The sequence below is a fragment of the Canis lupus genome, chromosome 38, assembly GCF_003254725.2.
Source record: "Canis lupus dingo isolate Sandy chromosome 38, ASM325472v2, whole genome shotgun sequence".
In the NCBI taxonomy this organism is placed as follows: domain Eukaryota; kingdom Metazoa; phylum Chordata; class Mammalia; order Carnivora; family Canidae; genus Canis; species Canis lupus.
This window is the reverse complement of record NC_064280.1, coordinates 23,988,247-24,007,836: the sequence shown is the minus strand read 5'-3', so window position 1 is coordinate 24,007,836 and position 19,590 is coordinate 23,988,247. Positions and strand designations below refer to the sequence as shown.

Genomic DNA, 19,590 nt, shown 5'->3' with positions numbered 1-19,590 from the left:
TCTTAGAGTTAGGAGTCTCTCATGTTCTGTCTCCCTTTCTTATATTTCCCACTCATTTTTTCTCCTTTCCTTTTCACTATTTTTTATACTCCCCCAATGAATGAGACCATATAATGTTTGTCCTTCTCTGATTGACTTATTTCAGTCAGCATCATACCCTCCAGTTCCATCCATGTCGAAGCAAATGGTGGGTATTTGTTGTTCCTAATGGCTGAGGAATATTACATTGTATACATAGACCACATCTTCTTTATCCATTCATCTTTCGATGGACACCGAGGCTCCTTCCACAGTTTAGCTATCGTGGGCATTGCTGCTAGAAACATCCAGGTGCAGGTGTCCCGGTGTTTCACTGCATCTGTATCTTTGGGGTAAATCCCCAGCAGTGCAATTGCTGGGTCATAGGGCAGGTCTATTTTTAACTCTTTGAGGAACCTCCACACAGTTTCCCTGAGTGGTTGCATCAGTTCACATTCCCACCAACAGTGCAAGAGGGTTCCCCTTTCTCTACATCCTCTCCAACATTTGTGGTTTCCTGCCTTGTTAATTTTCTCCATTCTCACTGGTGTGAGGTGGTATCTCATTGTGGTTTTGATTTGTATTTCCCTGATGGCAAGTGATGCAGAGCATTTTCTCATGTGCTTCTTGGCCATGTCTATGTCTTCGTCTGTGAGATTTCTGTTCATGTCTTTTGCCCATTTCATGATTGGATTGTTTGTTTCTTTGGTGTTGAGTTTAATAAGTTCTTTATAGATCTTGGATACTAGCCCTTTATCTGATACGTAAGAAGTAATTTTATAACAAAACAGGCACAACTCAAGACAGAAGAAAAATCTCAAACAAACAGCCAAACTTTACAACTAAAATAGATAGAAAAAAGCAAATAAAACCCAAAGGCAGTAGAAGGAAGGAAATAATAAAGATTAGAGCTGAAATAAATGATATAGAAACAAAAACAATAACCACAAAAATAACACAGCAGATCAATGAAACGAGGAGCAATTTCTTAGGCAAGATAAAAAAATTGATATTTAACCAGACTCATTGAGAGAGAGAGAGAAGAGAGAGAGAGAGAGAGAGAGAGAGAGAGAGAGAGAATTCAAATAAACAAAAGCAGAAATAGAAGAGGAGAAATTTCTGGCATCACAGAAATACAAAGGATTGTAAGAGAATATTATGGCAAATTATATTCCAAGAAATTGGACTACCTACAAGAAATGAGTAGATTCCTAGAAACATATAGCCTCCCAAAAATGAAGTGGGAAGAAATTGAAAATTTGAACAGACTAATTACCAGCAATCAAATGGAGTCAATAATGAAAAAACTCCCAACAAACTAAAAATCAGGACTAGATAACTTCAAAAGTGGATTTTATCAAATAGTTAAAGAAGAGTTAATACCTATTCTTCTCAAACTATTAAAATTAGAAGAGGAGGAATGCTTTCAGATTCATGCAATGAGGCCAGTATTACCCTAATACCAAAATCAAATAAGAACACTATAAAAAGAGAAACTATAGGCTAATACTGCTGATAAAAGGATGCAAAACTCCATAACAAAATATTAGCAAACCAAATCCAACAATTCATTAAAAAAAAATCATTCCTCACAATCAAATGAAATTTGCTCCTGAGACACAAGTGTGGTTCAATATTCACAAATCAATCAACATGATATATGACATCACCAAGAGGAAGGATAAAAACTGTATGATTATTTCAATAGATGCAGAAAAATCATCTGACAAAATACAACATCCATTATGATAAAATCTCTCAACCAAATATATTTAGAGGTAACATACTCAATATAATAAAGGTCACATATAAAAACCCCACAGCTATCATCATATTTAATGGCTAAAAACAGAGAAGTTTTGGGGTTCTTGGGTGGCTTAGTTGATTAATTGCCTGACTTTTGGTTTTGGCTCACGTTGTGATATTGTGGTCATGGGCCTGAGCCCTGTATCAGGCTCTGTGCTCAGCATGCAGGCTGCTTCAGTTTCTCTCTCCCTCTCTTTCCCATTCATTCTCACACTATCTCTCTCTCATAAATAAATAAGTAAACAAACAAACAAACAAATCAAATCTTAAAAAAAGAACAGTGAACTTTCCCCCGAAGGTTAGCAATAAAACACGGATGTCCACTCTCACCACTTTGGCCCCAGTCAACATAGTATTGAAGTCCCAGACACAGCAATCAGACAAGAAAAGAGAATAAAAGTCATCTTTGGTAAGGAAGATAAGGAAAGAAGCAAAACTGGTAAGGAAGAAGCAAAATATTCTTCTGCAAAAAATATTTGCAGAAAACCCTAAAGACTCTCCCCAAACTACTACAACTGATAAATGAATTCAGTAAGTCTAAGGGTACAAAATTAATATAGAGAAACCCTTTATATTTCTATACACTAATAATTAAGCAGCAGAAAGAGAAATTAAGAAAACCATTCCATTTACAATTGCACTAAAAATAATAAAATACCTAGGAATACACTTAACCAAATAGGTTAAAGGCCTATACTTGGAATCTATGAAAACACTGATGAAAAATGTTGAAGGTAACACAAAGAAATGGAAAGATATCCCATGCTCCTTGATGGGAAGAATTAATACTGTTAACATATCCATACTACCCAAAGCAATCTGCAGATTTAATTCAATTCCTTCAAAATACAAAAGCTTTTTTCACAGATTGAGAGTAAGTAATCTTAACCACAGATGATTGAATGGCCAAAGCGAACTTGAAAAAGAAAAACAAAGCTGGATGTATCATAATTACGGATTTCAAGTTACCCTACAAAACTGCAGTAATCAAAAGACTACGGAACTGGCACAAAGTAGACACATACATCAATGGAACAGAGTTCAGAGACGAGGGAAAAATAAACCACGATTTCCTGTTCAATTAATCTTTGACGAAGGAGGCAAGAATACGCAATGGGAAATAGTCTTTTCAATAAATGGTACTGTGAAAACTGGACCACTACATGTGAAAGAAAGAAAGTTGACCACTTACTTTTTATTTTATTTTATTTTTTTAAATAAATTTATTTTTTATTGGTGTTCAATTTGTCAACATACAGAATAACACCCAGTGAGTTGACCACTTTCTTATACCACAGACAAAAGTAAACTCAAAGTCTATAAAAGACCTAAATGTAAGGCTTGAAATAATAAAAATCCTAAAAGAGAGCAAAGACAGTAAGGTCTCTGATGTTGGCCCCAGTAACATTTTTTCCAGATATGTATCCACAGGTAACGGAAACAAAAGGAAAATCAAACTGTTGGGACTACATGAAAATGAAAAGCTTTTGGACAATGAAGGAACCAGTCAAGAAAGGTAAAAGACAACCTATGGAACGGGAATATTAATTTGCAAGTAACATATTCCATACGGGGTTAGTATCCAAAATATAAAAGGAATGTGGACAATTCAACATGTCAAAAATCAAATAATCCAATTAAACAATAGACAGAAGACATGAACAGACATTTCTCCAAAGAAGACACCTAGATGGCCAACAGACACATGAAAAGGTGCTCAACATCACTCATCAGGGAAATGCAAATCAAATCTCAATGAGATATCACCTCACATCTGTCAGATTGGTGATATATATATATATAATATATATATATATTATATATATATAAAGAAACACATACAAGAAACAAGTGTTGGAGACGATGGAGAGAAAAAAAGAACCGTTGCACGCTGTTGGTGGGAATGCACACTGGCGCAGCTACTGTGGAAAAGAGCATGGAGTTTCCTCAAAACGTTAAAAACAGAGTTACTTTATGATCCAGTGTTTGTACTACTTGCTATTTACCCAAAGAATGTGAAAACACTAAAATGAAAAGATATGTGCATTCTGATGTTCACAGCAGCATTACATTCGACAGCCCAATGTCCATAGACAGACGAACCAAGAGAAAAAGGTGTGGTGTGTATGCACAATGGACTGTTAGCCATAAAAATGGATGAAATCCTGTCAAGTGCAACAACCTGGATGGAGCTAGAGAGTATGATGGGAAGTGAAGTAAGACAGCCAGAGAAAGATAAATCCCATATGGTCTCACTCATATGTGGAATTCATAAACAAAATGAAGAAAGAAAAAAGAAACAAAGGATAAAACAGGCTCTTGTGTATAGAGAACACATGGCTGGTTCTCAGACGGGAGGTTGGTGGGGGAAGGTAAGCAGGTGATGGGATTAGCATTACACTTAGATTCATGAGCACTAAGTAATGTGGGGAATTACTGAATCACTATATTGTACACCAGAAACTAATTTAATGTGGCATGCTAACTATAGCAGAAAAACCAACCAAACAAAGAAGAACTAACCGAGCACACAAAACTGTATAGTTTTTGGTTTATGCGTTTTTCTTCCCAGATAGACTCAATGCTCCTTGAATACAGTGCTTGCCCTGCGCACACTGTACTTTCATGAGTGCTTGGGTCCAAGCAGGTGCTAAGGGACTGGTGGTGAGTGAATATGTACTAATGCCAGTCAGATGGAGGGGGGACTCTTCAGATGTTTCCATGTCCTGTGGTCTCTGTGATACCTGCTGGTTCCTCCCAAAGAATAATGGAGGACTGGGGGTTGCTGAGGCTGCTATAATCATCGGGAATCTGGACAAGCAAATAGAGCATCTGTTGAAAAGAAACCCTTCCCTTGGGCCCAAATGGCACTTTGGTCCAGACCAAGTCCCCAGATCTGGCTTAATCCCTAACCAACTGCAGTTCCCACCTCCCCCAGAGAGGGAAGTCTTCACCATCAGTGAGGGATTCTCTGGTTTGGCCCAGGGAGGTTCTCTGTCACATGGGCCCTCTCCATCAACACGGAGGGGAGGTCATCTGCATGGTTAGACCCCCTGCTCTCCCAGTTGAGGGTAAGGGACCTTCCCTGAAACACTCCTTTCTCTTCTCTCACCAACTTCCTTCCTATGAAACCCTCCATTTGCGCCACAGCTCAGAGCTCCCCTTACCTGCCAGGTGGGAGGCTGCCCCATTCTTGAATCACTTAATAAAACCAGATAGATCTTCAGATTTTCCTGGCTGATTAGTTTTTTGGCACAAGCAGTGAGAAGTCAGAGATGTGAAGGAGCTGGGGTGGGGGTGGGACAGGGAAGGAAATACCGGGGTTGGGGGATCACAAGGCAGGAGGGACAGAGGGACAGCAGGTCCATGGCTGGTGCTGGGAGCTGGGTGTTTTCCTGGGTTACTGTCTGGGTGAGAAGAAAGGGCTGAGAGGTGGGGCCACTTTTCCAGGCCACACAGGACTTGTTCTGTAGCATCTGAATCAGGGGGTGGGGCGGGATAGACGCTGGAAGAAGCTGGAAGGGAGAAGCTGGAGGCCAGAGGGGAGTCAGAGCAGGAGGGGAAGTGAGACTGAGTAGGTGCCCAAGGCCAAGGGAGGAGCACATTTGCGTTGTCGCAGAGACTCAGGGAAGGGTTGTGTGTGGAGAGGAAGTCAGAGGAGAGGGGCTGGGAGGGGGTCGGTGTGTGAGGACAGACGTCAAAGAGCGACTTTGCAAGAGAAAGAACATCTGCAAACACGATGCTGTTCCTGCAACTTGTGCTGTTGGTGGTTCTCCTCCCGGGGGGTGACAGAGAAGATGGTGAGAGCTTGGGTCCGGCCCAGTGGGCACACGTGTGCGTGTGTGTGTGTGTGTGTGTGTTTAAGTGCTTTTGTGCATCTGTGTGTTTGTGCATGTGAGGAACTGGGAGTATTCATGTTTGTATATCTGTGTTTGTATATGCATATGGGTGTGTATGTCTGTGTGTGGGTGTGTGTGCTTGTGGCATGTGTTTCCACACATACTTGAGGATGAGAGAGTCATCCTGCTTCCTCCCCGAGCATCCCCTGCCCCAGGGCCCTGTGCTCTCCTGAAGGATGGGTGCGAGGCTCAGGCTCTGGGGCAGCACGTGTCTCCTGAGATGACTATGGCTTCTCTGTCCTCCAGATTCTGGGTCCCGTCCCCAGCACCTACCCATTCCCTCTCCTTCCCAATGTCCTCCTCTTCCTCAGTCTATCTGTCCTTTCCCACATACTTCCAGGAGCCAATCTCCTTCCAGATCATCCTGACCACATCCTTTTACAGCCGTTCCTGGACACAAAACGTAGGCTCAGCTTGGCTGGATGAACTGCAGACTTACGGATGGGACAGTGACTCTGGCACTTTCACATGCATGTGGCCTTGGTCCAGGGGCAATTTCAGCAACAAGGAACTGATGGAAGAACAAAGATCATTCCATACATTCTCCATTAGATTTCCTCTGATATTTCAGGATCATTTCAGTGAATGGCAGCTTGAATGTGAGTTCAGTTCCCTCCAGGGTGAGATGGAAGAGGCTGGTTATATGTCTTTTGTGTCCTGTCTTCTTGAAGGAAAGAGCCTCCACTGCCTTCTGAACCTCATATCTCTCCATTTTGAAACTGAGTTACACCTTTTAGGGGAGGAGGTGGAAGCCAGACCCCGATTCTTGAAAAGCTTCACATCTTCTGCTCCATCCCACTCCTCTCATTGACCACAGGCTGGGCTCTCCTGTCCCACTAGTGTCTCCCATGAACACTCCTTTCCCTGGCCTCCAACCAAGCACCTCTGGTCCTCACTCTGTGACTGACTCCTTGAACTGTACTTTTCTCCCCATTCTATCCCACCAGCATGTCTACCTATGTGTTCCCTATACCCCATTGTTCCTTGACCGTAGATTGTTTTACCCCAATTTGTTGATGAGCCCTTCCATATTTTCTGCCCATACCTTTCATGCCCCTCCTCCAGCATTAACTCCTTCCTCAATTATTGACCTCTTCCTCTGCTTCCAGTGACTACCACTTCCCCTTTGTGTGAGCCTCTACTAAAACCAAGCTTTGTTCCATTCTCTAAAATCCCCTGAACTTCTCTCTCTGCTCCCATCATCCTTGGCTTCCACTCATTCAATTCATCTCTTTCAATCCCGCTGTGCTGAAACTCACAGTCTCTTTTCCCCAGATCCCTTTCAGGTACAAGCAGCAAAAGGCTGTGAGCTGCACATTGGAGAAACAGCAGTAGGATTTATGTGAATTGCCTATCAAGGGGAAGATCTTGTGAGTTTCCAGAACAAGTCAGGGTGGCCATCTCCAAACGGAGGAAGGAGGGCTTAGCAGGTGTCCAGACTATTCAATCAATACCATGTGATCAATGTAAGACTGCAAACACACATCAGTGACTCCTGCCCCCCGTTCCTGTTGGGTCTTCTTGATGCAGGGAAGACACATCTGCAGCGACAAGGTCAGTCCTGCTTCCTCCCCCAAGAACTCTACAATCATAAATTTGCATCATTCCCTCAAAGTCAAGGTAAGAAGAGAGTTGGGGGAGAGAGACAATGATGGTGGCAGATTTCTAGAGGCAGAAAGGTATGTCTGTCTAAAGTGATAGGAGGACCTTCCCTCACTCTGTGAATTCCTGTCTTGTCTCCACAGTGAGGCCCGAGGCCTGGCTGTCCGCTGGCCCCAGCCCCGGGCCTGGCCGGCTGCAGCTGGTGTGCCACGTCTCCGGGTTCTACCCCAAGCCTGTGTGGGTGACTTGGATGCGGAGTGAGCAGGAGCAACAGGGCACCCAGCTGCCCCATGCTGATGGGATGTGGTACCGTCAGGTGTCCTTGGATGTGAAAGTCAAAGAGACAGCTGGCCTGTCCTGCTGGGTGACACACAGCAGTCTAGGAGGCCATGGTCCTCCGCTGGGGTGAGAAAGAGCTGGGCCCGGCTGGGAAAGGGGGTGAGTGGTGCTATAGCAGAGCAGGAGCCTGATGAAAAATTTGGGAATCTAGGAAATCTACACCAAAAGGACAAAATATGAGTAATCCATGAAATGAAAGATCTGAGGGTGAAGGCCCTGTAAATGTGGGAGGATGCATAGGGTTAGGTGAAGTGTCCATCTCTGAGGAGGGATGGGAGAAGAGAGAGTTGGAAGGGTGGCAGGTGAGGCAGAGGTTTTCAGGAACATAGAGGACCAGGGTGGTGCAGTTCAAGCCGGGGTGGATGGGAAATGACACCCTCTGTGCCCAACCCCACAGAGCAGCCCCCCTCGGTGGGCTTGGTCTTCCTGGCAGTTATTGTGCTCCTGGTGTTCCTGGCAGGCCTGGCGTGGTGGCTCTGGAAGCGCTGTGAGTCTCTGGGGCCCCCTTCCTGCTCTTTCCCACGTGTCTCCCCACCTTTCAGTGTGTCCTCAGCCCTCCTGCCACCTGTGCCCTTCCCCCCTGAAGCCCTCCCCTCCACCTGCTGCAGAGAGATTCCTCCTCTCTTCCTCCCAGGAAAGCCCACTGGAGACCTTAGTGCACTGGCTTCCATTTAGAGTGAGAATCCAGGAGCCCATGGACCAAAATATACCTAAACTCAGCTCAGTGGTGATGTCCTCGCAATCTTCTGTGTGTAACTTTATCTTTCATTTGTGCTTAATGATTAGTCGACAATAAAAACTAAGTGTAATTTAGCTGGATTTGTTGTTCAACTTCATTTGCAGCTTAAATCTCAAAATTGAACTTAGGGTAAAATGAATTCTCAGCAACTTCCATGGTTTGCAAGCATCAAATATCATTTCCTCCAGTGACAATTCCCTGTTTCACAAATAGAATCAGTGTATTTTTTTAAATTTATTTTTTATTGGTGTTCAATTTGCCGACATATAGAATAACACCCAGTGCTCATCCCATCAAGTGCCCCCCTCAGTGCCCGTCACCCAGTCACCCCCACCCCCCTCCCACCTCCCTTTCTACTACCCCACGTTTGTTTCCCAGAGTTAGGAGTCCCTCATGTTCTGTCTCCAGAATCAGTGTATTTTGTAAGAAATTCCACCACCTTGATGTGCACTCTGTCTAATTTATTGCTGTCCTGCAGCCCTTGATCCCTCCTATAGTTTCTTTTCCCTTCTAACTCTTAAGCCTCTTCAGGGCAAAGTCCATGTCTTTTAAATATTTCTACCTTTGCAAAGTGTCTCATTTGCATGGAATAAGTTCTCAATAAAAATATGGGTGATTCAGGATGCCTGGGTGGCTCAGTGGTTGGGCAGCTGCCTTTGGTTCAGATCGTGACTCCAGGATCTGGGATCGAGTCCTGCATTGGGCTCCCTGTAGGGAGCCTACTTCTCCCTCTGCCTGTGTCTCTGCCTCTCCTCTCTCTCTCTGTGTCTCTCATGAATAAATAAATAAATCTTTAAAAAATATTGGTGATTTATGCCAAATTTATAGGTTTTTCTTTCCTTTTGGTTAGTGACATGCTCCACATAGACCTCACAAATTTCCTGTTCTTTCTCCTGGATTTACTGCATTGTTGAATCATTACCACTGAACTCATGGCCTGCAACTCTGCATCCCAAGCCTGAGAGGGCCTTATGTACACTGGTGTTTTGTTTGTGAGGAGCATCCTACCCTCTTGTGCTTAAGAACACTAGTCATCCCTGTAGCTCTAGTTTCAGGGCCATTTTGAACAATGAAATAACCAAGAAGGAACATGTAAATGCAGAAATTGCAGCAGAATGGCCCAACCAGAAATTGGGCCATGAATAAGACGCATGCTTACAGTGTAGGAATTAAAACAGGAAGGCAGAGAGGCCCCTGGTTCTGCCTCAACTGGGAACATGTGTGATGGGTGACATATGTTGGGCCAATCTAAGTATACCATGAACATGGTGAGCATGTGTGTCTGGGACTACAAATCAATGTCTGCAGGTATGTCAATCAGCACAGACTCTGAATAATGAAGATAGATCCTTTGTGAGTAATGACCCTCATGGCAGTGCGAGTGGAGACATCCATGGCTAGACTTCAGTTATTTTAGGTTTCACTAATTAACTCAAACCATTCTCAAGCCCTGACCATGCAGCAGGGATACTTTGAGTGTCAAGGAGTAGGGGAGGAAGAAGTCATCACTGTTTTTGGAGCTTGAAAGTTTTGCTTTCCTGCCTTGATTATAGTTTTCATTGTTTCTATCCAGTTAGTACAGCTTCTTATTTTAATTGAACAAGGGAAAAAGCACTTTGTTCTACTTTGTTTAGGGGTCGAGGAGGGGAGCATCCAGAGGGGCCAAGTGTAAACAGCCACTTCTGCACATGAGGATATTTCTGGAAAATGACATTGAGATGGGAGAGGTGGCAAAAGTGAAAAGACAGGAAGGGGGGAGAGCAAATCATGGGATTTCCACAATCTTCTCACCTGGATCAGACTGTGCGGCTGCTTCTCTATGTTCCAGGCCTCCTTATCATCCTTGCATGACTATCACGTGGTTTTTGGTTAGTTTACTCCAACCTCATGGGTATCCCTGGGCTCTCATCAGCCTGAAGCCATCAGGAGAAAGCATCCTTGACAATGAAACAGGCTGAAGGATGGACAAGAGGTAACCTCCAGTTCAGGCCAATAATCAGACAGGTGTCACTTGTCCTGACCCGGAGTGATGGTTCAGATCAAGTCACCTGCTCCAGCTGGCACAGATCATACAAAGCCTGATTTTTGTCACAAATGGAGAAAAATGAGATGCTCTCTCTTTGCCTGGATATTAAGGTTTGATGTATAAAACATGAAACATCTACTGTCCATTTTTCAGCACCAGAGAAGCAAGTCTGAGGATGAAGTCTGCCTGCAAGAAGGCAGAGAAGTTATATATGTGAAATTTACCAAGAAGGTAGATCCCAAGTGTTCTCACCACAAGAAAGATAAAGAAATGAAAAGAAAGAAGAAGGTTGTGATGGAAGAGCTAAGATGGCAGAGTAATAGAATGGTCTAGGGCTTGCTTCATCCTTTGAACATAGCTGTATAAATATCATATCATTCTGAATACCCATGAACTCAATCTGATGATCAAACAAACTGCACAACTAGAGGGAGAGAAGATGCCACATCATGAAAGTTAGGAGGGGTGGAATTGTGGTTTGGGGAAGAAACAGATCACAGGTGTGGTGGATGGGAGGAAGCCGTGGTCACAAACAGAGGAGAGGGAAAGAGAGAAGAGAGAGTGCAGAGCCTTCAGGGGATCACAGAAAGAGAACTCTTCCCCGCCTCCATTGTCTGGGAAAAGGAGTGGGGCTGATTTTCATGAGTTGCTACAACCAGTGGGGCTTAAAGAGTAGAGTCTTAGATTCCTACTACTGGCCAGGGTAGAGTTGGTGGGCACTACAATGCTCCTATGAAAAAGGAAGGCAGAAGCCTGGGGGCAGACAGCATGATCTGAGGATGCCCTGGGATACACAGGAGAGATGCTTAGTCCTTCTTGGAGCATATCTGGGAGAGGTGGTACTGAATCACCATGGACGCAAAAGCCAGGGGAGATCACCATTACCTTTCACCACATCAGAGCATGGTACAGACACTTGCAGAGGGTGCCCTACCTGGACACCAGCTATTTGCTGCCCTTTAGTCCAAACCATAAGCCCCTGTGCTTTGGTGTGACTGCTGTTCTGGAACAAATCTGCACCAGTTGCATCCCGATGAGACCTTCCCCAAGGACCAGTGGGAGCCTGCACCATGCCACCCTAAAGTTTGGAGCTTTAAAACTCAGCCAGACTTGTTGAGTTAGGACACAGGGGGCACTGTCCTGTTGGGTAAAAGATGGTTTGGACACAGACAGGGTGAAGGAAGGGATCTGAGGGACACCTGGGACACATGAGGGAAGATTGTTCACTCTTCTGGGTATGCTTTCTTCAGGGAAATAGTACAGGATCTCCTGTCTATGGATGAGGAAGTAGGCTGGCACCGCTTCCCTCTCTTGCCCTTCAGCATAAGCTAAATTCAGTAAGCAGACAATGATAACAGTGGTAGCCTAAACCACTTCATCAATCCCTCCCCCTGAGCTCTGCAGGTGCCTATTTTCAGACAAGTGTGCCCAAGAACCAGGGTAGGGAGCCCTCCCTAAAAGACCAGCAGTAACCACAACATGCATCACATCTACCAACCACAGACTTCTGCAAAGCTTCATTTCTGGTGAAAGTTACATCAGGTCTCATTTAACAAGCAGACAAGGGCACACCTAGTTAAAACCCACCACACTCTGACAAGCTGCAAACACTCCTCGCTGCAGCCTAGGAGATCTTCTGTAGATGACTGATCTGAGGGAAAGGGCAGCCAAAACACAGCAGCAGAGTGCACACAGCACAAGAGATACTTCCTGAAGCTCCAGGCCCTGGACAGTATAAGATCTATTAATAATAATGCCATTACTCTCAGGAATAGGAAACACAACAGGCTTTCATAACACAGAGAAAAAGACAGAGACCTAGACAAATTGTCAAAATGGAGGAATTCATCCCAAAAAGAAGAACAACAACAAAAAAGTCACAGCTAGGGAATAACTGAAACAGATAAATAATATGTCTGATCCAGAATTTAAAGTAACAATCTTAAGGATACTAGGTGGGCTTGAGAAAAACACAGAAGACACCAGGAAGTCTCTTACATTAGAGATAAAAGACTTGAAAACTGGTTGGGCTGAAATAAAAATGCTATAACTGAGATTTAAACCTGACTGGATGTAATGATCACAGGGATGGAAGAAGCAGAGGGATGACAAAGTGATAAAGAAGATAAAGTTATGGAAAATATTGAAGCTGAAAAACAAAGGGAAAGAAAAACAATGGTTCAGAAACATAAACTTAGGGAACTCAGTGGCTCCTTAAAGCACAGTAACATTCACATCATAGCAGTCCCAGAAAAAGAGAGGGAAAGGGGGGGGGCAGAAGATTTATTTGAGCAAATTAAAGCTGAAAATTTCCCTAATCTGGGGAAGGAGACAGATATCCAAATCCAGGAGGCACAGGGAACCCCCATCAAAATCACCCAAAGCAGGATAACACCAAGATATATCATAGTTAAATTTGAAAAACATAGAGGTAAAGAAAAAATCCTAACAGCAACAAGAAAAAGAAGTCCCTAACTTACGAGGGAAGACAAATAAGGTTAGCAACAGATCTTTCCATGGAAACATAGCACACTGGAAGAGGGTGGCATTAAATATTCAACATCCTGAATGGGAAAAATCTGCAGCCAAGAATACTCGATCCAGCAAGGCTGTCCTTCAGAATAGAAGGAGAGATGAAGAGTTTCCCAGACAGAAAGGAGAGAAAATGAATGGGAAATATCAGAGAGGGAGACAGAACATGAGAGACTCCTAACTCTGGGAAATGAACAAGGGATAGTGGAAGGGGAGGTTGGTGGGGGGTGGGATGACTGGGTGATGGGCACTGAGGGGGGCACTTGATGGGATGAGCACTGGGTGTTATGCTATATGTTGGCAAATTGAACTCCAATAAAAAAAAAAGGATGGGAAAATTCTTCAAATATTTGACCATAATGGTATAGTTTTATATTGGATTCCAAACTTAAACGTGGATGGGTACTTGTCATTTAGTTGTGAAATCCACCAACTTGCCTGAATACAGCCTTTTCACATTTAGGCAGTAAACTGTTTGATAGTGAGATTTGAGCCAATGTTTTATAATAAATTGTATTGATAAATATGTTAAAAAATGTTTCCCAGACAAACAAAAAGTAAAGGAATCTGTGACCACAAAGGCAGCCCTGCAAGAAATATTAAAGGGAACTCCTTGACTGAGAAAGAAAGACCAAAAGTGACAAATACTAGAAAGAAGCAGAGAAAATCTCCAGAAACAATGACAAAACTAGTAATAAAATGGCACTAGATTCATATCTATTAACAATCTCTCTGAATGTAAATGGACTAAATGCTTCAATCAAAAGACATAGGGTGTCGGAATGGATGAAAAAACAGGACCTATCTATATGCTGAGAAAGAGAGATTCATTTTAGACCTAAATACACCTGCAGATTGACAGGGAGGGGATGGAGAACCATCTATTATACTAATGAACATCAAAAGAGAGCAGGAGTAGCCATATATCAGTTTATCAGATAAACTAATATTTATTTTATTTTATTTTTTTAATTTATTTTTTATTGGTGTTCAATTTGCCAACATATAGAATAACACCCAGTGCTCATCCCATCAAGTGCCCCCCTCAGTGCCCGTCTAAACTAAAATTTAAAACAAGGCCTATAACAAGAGATGAAGAAGGGCACTATAACATAGCAAAGGGGTCTATCTAACAAGAAGATCTAACAATTGTAAATATTTATGCCCCCAAATTGGGAGCACAAAATATGCAAAAGAATTAATAACAAAATTACAGGAACAGATTTATAATAATACAATAATAGTAGGGGGCTTCAACACCTCACTTACAGCAATGGACAGATCATCTAAGCAGAAATCAAGAAGGAAATAATGGCTTTGATTGACACACTGGCCAAGATGGACTTAACATATATATTCAGAAAATTTCATCCTAAAGCAGTGGAAGACACATTCCTTTGGGCTGCACACGGGACAACCTCCAGAATAGATCATAAACCAGGTCACAAATCAGGCCTTGAGAAGTACAAGAAGGTTGAGATCATATGATGCATATTTTTCAATCACAATGCTGGGAAAGTTGATGACAATCACAAGAAAAAAAATGGAAAGACCACAAATACATGGAGGTTAAAGAACATCCTAGTAAAGAATGAGTGGGTCAAACAAGGAAGAAATCTTTAAAAAGGAAGCAATTGGAAACGAAAACATGACAATCCCAAACTTTTGGGATGCAGCAAAGTAGTCATAAGAGGAAAATATGTTGCAATACAGGCCCACCTCAAGAAGCAAGAAAAATCTCAAATATGCAATGGATCTTACACATAAAGGGTACGGAAGATATGGTGTATTCACACAAGGGAAGATTTACTCCGGCATAAGAACGAATGAAATCTTGGCATTTGTCATGTTGGGAGTGGAGCTAGAGGGTATTGTGCTAAGCTAAGTAAGTCAGTCAGGGAAAGACAAATACCATAGGACTTCACTCATATGTGGAATTTAAGAATGAAACAGGTGAACATAGTGGGGAAAAGAAAGAAACAGAAGGCGGTCATAAAGGACGCTTTTCACTACAGCAGTTAAACTGAAGGTTGCTGGAGGGGAGGTGCGCGGGGATGGGTTAAATGGGCGGTGGGTATTAAGGAGGGCGCTTGTTATAGTGGGAACTGGGTGTTGTATGTAACTGATGAACCACAGACTACTACTCTTGAAACTACTACTACTACTACTACTACTACTACTACTAATTCTAGAAACATATAAATCACCAAATCTGAAACAGGAAGAAATACAAAACTTGAACATATGGAAAACCAGCAAAGTAATTGAATCACTAATAAAAAATCTCCCAACAAAAAAAGTCTGGGCTCAGATGGCTTCCCATAGGAATTCTACTAAATATATACTTAGCTATTATTAAATTTTTATTTGAATTTTATTTAGCACATACTGTACTATTGGTTTCAGGCATAGAATGCAGTGATTTATCACTTAGATACAACACGCAGTGCTCATGACAAATGCCTGCTTTAATACCCATCCCCCCCACCTAGCCCATCCCCCAACCACTGCCTTCATTAACTCTCAGGTGCTCTCCAACATTAGAGCCTCTTTTTTTTTGGTATACTTTTTTGTTGCAGTTCGATTTGCCAACATAATATAACACCCAGTGCTCATCCCATCAAGTGCCCCCTGAAGTGCCATTCTCACTGGTATGAGGTGGGATCTCATTGTGGTTTTGATTTGTATTTCCCTGATGGCCAGTGATGCGGAGCATTTTCTCATGTGTGTGTTGGCCATGTCTATGTCTTCCTTGGTGAGATTTCTGTTCATGTCTTTTGCCCATTTCATGATTGGATTTTTCCTTTCTTTACTGTTGAGTTTGAGAAGTTCTTTATAGATCTTGGATACTAGCCTTTTATCTGATACATCACTGCAAATATCCTCTCCCATTCTGTAGGTGTCTTGTAGTTTTGTTGACTGTTTCTTTTGCTGTGCAGAAGATTTTATCTTGGTGAAGTCCCAATAGTTCATTTTTGCTTTTGTTTCCCTCCCCTTCATGGATGTATCTTGCAAGAAGTCACTGTGGCCAAGTACAAAAAGGGTGTTGCCCATGTTCTCCTCTAGGATTTTAATGGATTCTTGTCTCACATTTAGATCTTTCATCCATTTGAGTTTATCTTTGTGTCTGGTGTAAGAGAATGGTCCACTTTCATTCTTCTGCATGTGGATGTCCAATTTTCCCAGCACCCTTTATTGAAGAGACTGTCCTTTTTCCAGTAGATAGTCTTTCCTGCTTTGTTAAATATTAGTTGACCATAGAGATGAGGGCCCATATCTGGATTCTCTATTCTGTTCCATTGATCTATGTGTCTGTTTTTGTGCCAGTACCACACTGTCTTCATGAGAACACCTTTGTAGTACAACTTGAAATCCGGCATTGTGATGTCCTCGGCTCTGGTTTTCTTTTTCAATATTCCGCTGGCTATTCGGGGTCTTTTCTGACTCCACACAAATCTTAAGATCATTTGTTACAACTCTCTGAAGAAAGTCCATGGTATTTTTTAAAAGATTTTATTTATTTATTCATGAGAGACACAGAGACAGAGAGAGAGAGAGAGAGAGAGGCAGAGACACAGGCAGAGGGAGAAGCAGGCTCCATGCAGGGAGCTTGATGTGGGACTCGGTCCCAGATCTCCAGGATCATGCTCCAGGCCAAAGGTAGCGCTAAACTGCTGAGCCACCTGGCTGCCCTCCATGGTATTTTGATATGGATTGCATTGAATGTGTACATTGCCCTGAGTAGCATTGACATTTTCACAATATTAATTCTTCCAATCCATGAGCATGGAATATTTTTCCCTCTCTTTGTGTCTTCCTCAATTTCTTGCAGAAGTGTTCTGTGATTTTTAGGGTATAGATCCTTTACCTTTTTGGTTAGGCTTATTCCTAGTTATCTTATGCTTTTGGGTGCAATTGTAAATGGGATTGACTCTTTAATTTCTCTTTCTTCAGTCTCATTGTTAGTGTATAGAAATGCCACTGACTTCTGGGCATTGATTTTGTATCCTGCCACACTGCTGAATTGCTGGATGACTTCTAGTGGTCTTGGGGTGGAGTCTTTGGGTTTTCTATGTTTTCATGTCATCTGTGAAGACGGAGGGTTTGACTTCTTTTTTGCCAATTTGAATGCCTTTTATTTCTTTTTGTTGTCTGATTGCTGAGGCTTGGACTTCTAGTATTATGGTGAATAGCAGTGGGGAGAGTGGACATCCCTGTCTTGTTCCTGATCTTAGGGGAAAGGCTCCCAGTGTTTCCCCATTGAGAAGGATATTTGCTATGGGCTTTTCATAGATGGTTTTTAAGATTCTGAGGAATGTTCCCTCTATCCCTACACTCTGAAGAGTTGTGATCAGGAATGGATGCTGTATTTTGTCAAATGCTTTCTCTGCATCTATTGAGGGGATCATATGGTTCTTGTTTTTTCTCTTGTTGATGTGATCTATCATGTTGATTGTTTTATGACTGTTGAAGGAGCCATGCATCCCGGGGATAAATCCCACTTGATCATGGTGAATAATCTTCTTAATGTATTGTTGGATCCTATTGGATAGTATCTTGTTGAGAATTTTTGCATCTGTGTCCATCAGGGATGTTGGTCTATAATTCTCCTTTTTGGTGGGGTCTTTGTCTGGTTTTGGAATCAAGGTGATGCTGGCCTCATAGAACGAGTTTGGAAGTATTCCGTCCCTTTCTATACTTTGGAACAGCTTTAGTAGAATATGTATTATTTCTTTAAACATTTGATAGAATCCCCCTGGGAAGCCATCTGGACCTGGACTTTTGTGTCTTGGGAGGTGTTTGATGACTGCTTCAATTTCCTCCCTGGTTATTGGCCTGTTCATGTTTTCTATTTCTTCCTGTTCCAGTTTTGGTAATTTGTGGTTTTCCAAAAATGCATCCATTTCCTCTAGACTGCCTAATTAATTGCCTATAGCTGCTCATAATACGTTTTTAAAATTATTTGTACTTCCTTGGTTGTGATCTCTCCTCTTTCATTCATGATTTTATTAATTTGAGTCTTTTTTCTTTTTAATAAGACTGCTAATGGTTTATCTATCTTATTAATTCTTTCAAAGAACCAACTCCTGGTTTTGTTGATCTGTTCTACAGTTCTTTTGGTCTCTATTTCATTGAGTTCTGCTAAAATCTTTATTAACTCTCTTCTTCTTCTGCTGGGTGTAGGTTTTATTTGGTGTTCTTTCTCCAGTCCTTTAGGTGTAAGATTAGCTTGTGTATTTGAATTTTTTCCAGTTGTTTGAGGGAGGCTTGTATTGTGATATATTTCCCTCGTAGGACTGCTTTTGCTGTATCCCAAAGATTTTGAACAGTTGTATCTTCATTTTCATTAGTTTCCATGAATCTTTTTAACTCTTCTCTAATTTCCTGGTTGACCCTTTCATCTTATAGTAGGATTCTCTTTAACTTCCACTAGAGGTTTCTTCCAAATTTCTTCTTGTGGTTTAGTTCTAGTTTCAAGGCATTGTGGTCGGAAAATATGCAGAGGATGATCCAAATCTTTTGGTTGGTTGAGACCTGATTTGTGACCCAGTATGTGGTCTATTCTGGAGAAAGTTCCGTGTGCACTTGAGAAGAATGTGTATTCAGTTGCGTTTGGACGTAAAGTTCTGTAAATGTCTGTGAAATCCATCTGGTCCAGTGTATCATTTAAAGCTCTTGTTTCTCTGGTGATGTTGTGCTTAGAAGATCTGTCATTTTCAGAAAGAGCTCTGTTAGAGTCTCCTACTATTAGTGTATTATTATCTAAGTATGTCTTTACTTTGGTTAATTGATTGATATACTTGGCAGCTCCCACATTAGGGGCATAAATATTCATGATTGTTGGGTCATATTTTTGGATAGACACTTTAAGTATGATATAGTGTCCCTCTTCATCTTTTACTATAGTCTTTGGGATAAATCTTAATTTATCTGATATGAGGATGGCTACCCTTGCTTTCTTTGGAGGACCATTTGAGAGGTAAATGGTTTTCCAACCTTTCATTTTCAGGCTGGAGGTGTCCTTAGGTCTAAAATGAGCCTCTTGTAGACAGCAAATAGATGGGTCTTGCTTTTTTATCTAGTCTGAAACCCTGTGCCTTTTGATGGGATCATTAAGCCCATTCATGTTCAGAGTAACTATTGAAAGAAATGAATTTAGTGTCCTCGTAATACCTATTCAGTCCCTGTTTTTGTGGATTATTTCTTTGGGCTGCCTCTTTCTTTTACAGGGTCCCCCTTAATATGTCTTGCAGAGCTTGTTTGGTGGTCACATATTATTTCAGTTTCTGCCTATCTTGGAAGGTCTTGATCTCTCCTTCTATTCTGAATGAGAGCCTTGCTGGGTAACGTATTCTTGGCTGCATGTTCTTCTCGTTTAGGACCCTGACTATATCCTGCCAGCCCTTTCTGGCCTGCCAGGTCTCTGTGAAGAGGTCTTCTGTTAATCTAATATTTCTTCCCATATAAGTTAGGGATCGCTTGTCTCTTGCTGCTTTAATGATTTTCTCTTTATCTTTGGAATTTGCAAGATTCACTATTATATGTTGAGGTGTTGAACGGTTTTTATTGATTTGGGGGGTCATATTCTCTATCTCCTGGATCTGATTGCCTGGATCTGAATTTACCTC

General features: G+C 42.0%; 1 protein-coding gene across 2 annotated transcripts in view; it reads left to right on the top strand.

The window, feature by feature from the left end:
- LOC112642937 (T-cell surface glycoprotein CD1a-like) overlaps positions 1–19,590 on the top strand; it is a 114,654-nt gene that overhangs the window by 69,641 nt on the left and 25,423 nt on the right. The window lies entirely within an intron of this gene.